Genomic DNA, 2,771 nt, shown 5'->3' on the forward strand with positions numbered 1-2,771 from the left:
CCATCCAGCCAACCATCCATCATCCATCCAGCCATCCATCCAATCATCCATCCAGCCAACCATCCATCATCCATCCAGCCAACCATCCATCATCCAACCACCCATCATCCATCCATCCAACCACCCATCATCCATCCATCCAACCATCCATCATCCATCCAACCACCCATCATCCATCCAGCCAACCATCCATCGTCCATCCAGCCAACCATCCACCCAACCATCATCCAACCATCCATCATCCATCCAGCCAACCATCCATCATCCATCCAGCCAACCATCCATCATCCATCCAGCCAACCATCCATCATCCAACCACCCATCATCCATCCATCCAACCATCCATCATCCATCCAGCCAACCATCCATCATCCATCCAACCACCCATCATCCATCCAGCCAACCATCCATCCAACCATCCATCATCCATCCAGCCAACCATCCATCATCCATCCAGCCAACCATCCATCATCCATCCAGCCAACCATCCATCGTCCATCCAGCCAACCATCCATCATCCATCCAACCATCCATCATCCATCCAACCATCCATCCATCCAACCATCTATCATCCATCCAGCCAACCATCCATCCAGCCAACCATCCATCATCCATCCAACCATCCATCATCCATCCAGCCAACTATCCATCATCCATCCAACCATCCATCATCCATCCAGCCAACCATCCATCATCCATCCAACCACCCATCCAGCCAACCATCCATCATCCATCCAGCCAACCATCCATCATCCATCCAGCCAACCATCCATCATCCATCCGTCCAACCATCCATCATCCATCCAACCGTCCCCTCTGTTCGTTCTGTGAGTTGAATAAAATGAAATATAAACCAGGTGTGGTCTTCCATGTTGGTGTGGTTTGATGCAGATGTAATAAATGTTACATCAAAATTCAAAATAACCACTACTTTATAAACCAGCTGCCTAGATAAAATTAGGAACTATACTTTCTAGTTTTTATGTTGCTTGATTTTATATTTTCCTGAAATGACTGGAGGGTGGGGGTGGGGTCAGTCTATGGTGGGCAAGGCCACCATTGTCCACTCTGTTGCACCTGTAATCTGTATGCTCTCTAATCTCACCAGGATCCGTCACTCTGAGCCGCCTCAGACAAGAAAACAATAAGAATAAACCACATTTGAACGCCTCACAGCACAACATTCATATTTCCTGTTATTCCTYCTCAGCTCCAGTCCAGAGAGCCCTCATCACATTCATCTGTCTGTTTCACATCATTCTGATCAGACATGAAACTGGAGCTTATCTTAAAGTTTGGTTTTGTTTTTTTACTTTTGCAGCATGAGAGGATTTTAATCCTGATTAAATACAAACTGAACTGGATTCAACTGTTTGATTAGAAATGGGTGGTTTTCTGCTTCAAATGTTGCTTTGATGCTTTGAAGTGACCGGTCCTGTGAGGCTGAAGAGGTTTATTTAATCCTGGAATATAATTCCTCACATTAACTCAGGATTAAAGCGTAAAGCCACCACCTGATGCTGCAGTCAGACGTCAGTCTCTGGTTCTGGAGGAACATGTGGAAAGGCTTCATTTGCATTTAGTCTGCAGGCTCAGCTGGAGATGGACCTGTTTTATCATCCTGCTGCTTTATTACTTTTATCAGGCGTTAAACGGTCAGTCAGAGCTGCAGCTGCTAACAGGAGAGGCTAAAGCTAACAGGAGAGGCTAAAGCTAACAGGAGAGGCTAAAGCTAACAGGAGAGGCTAAAAAACACATAAAAGTCGGACGATGATGCAGCTTCTCACATATTAATCCTGTTTCTCTTTATTGTTCTGCTTTTATTTTGACTAAAGTTTTAGCTCATTTAGACAACAGGTGCTTTAGGTTTTTATAACTTTTACACTTTTTTAAAAAGTTTATGTTGGTGAAAATTCGTAATTTATTTAAATACATTTAGATGTTTTTAATTAACGTTCAAAGGTTTTTCTGTTTGAACTGTACTTCAGATATCTGCCATGCTAATAGAGCTACAGCTAATAGAGCTGCAGCTAATAGAGCTACAGCTAATAGAGCTACAGCTAATAGAGCTACAGCTAACAGAGCTACAGCTAATAAAGTTACTGCTAAAGCTAAAAGAACTATAATGCTAATATTGCTAATGTTAATTTTACTAATATTGCTACTTTTAGTTAGTTTTTTATACTTTGGTTAGAATTTAACTGGTGTTATTTTGATATAGCTTTTTGCCACTTTTAGCTTTTAGCTAATGTGTTGCTTGTTTTAGGAAAAATTGGTTGCTTTTAAAGTTTGGCTATTGTTTTATTAGTTTTATTTAGCATTTTGTTATTTTTAGCCTTTGCTCAAGTTTGGCTGTTTTTGGCTAGTGATTTGCAGCTTTTAGCTAATAGTATAGCATTTTTTTCTGTTTTGCTAATTTTAGCCAGTGTTGCTTTATTTAGCTTTTGACTAGAATTTTACAACCTATTGTTTTGTAGCTTTTAGACTTTTTTTTTTTAGTTTTGAATTGTGTTTTGCTACAGTTGGTTAGCCACTTGCTACTTTTAGCTTTTAGCTCTTCATTTGTAAAATCTAGCCAGTAGCCTTTTGCTACTTTTAACAGCTGTTTTCTTCTTAATAACTTTCATTTTGAGCTTCAGCTCTCCTGGTTTTAGTTTCAGTTTCTTCGGCTAACTTTAGCTGTTTAAAATGAAATTTTAAATTTGATCGTCTGGATTTTGATTAAGACCGAGTTGGAGCTTTTTCATATATTATATTGTGTTTCTGTATTT

General features: G+C 40.2%; 1 protein-coding gene across 2 annotated transcripts in view; it reads left to right on the forward strand.

Annotated features, from left to right (window-relative positions):
* rnf180b (ring finger protein 180b) overlaps positions 1-2,771 on the forward strand; it is a gene marked incomplete at its 5' end in the record, with an annotated part of 45,216 nt that overhangs the window by 21,004 nt on the left and 21,441 nt on the right.

This window comes from Austrofundulus limnaeus, unplaced genomic scaffold, assembly GCF_001266775.1.
Source record: "Austrofundulus limnaeus strain Quisiro unplaced genomic scaffold, Austrofundulus_limnaeus-1.0 Scaffold750, whole genome shotgun sequence".
NCBI lineage: Eukaryota > Metazoa > Chordata > Actinopteri > Cyprinodontiformes > Rivulidae > Austrofundulus > Austrofundulus limnaeus.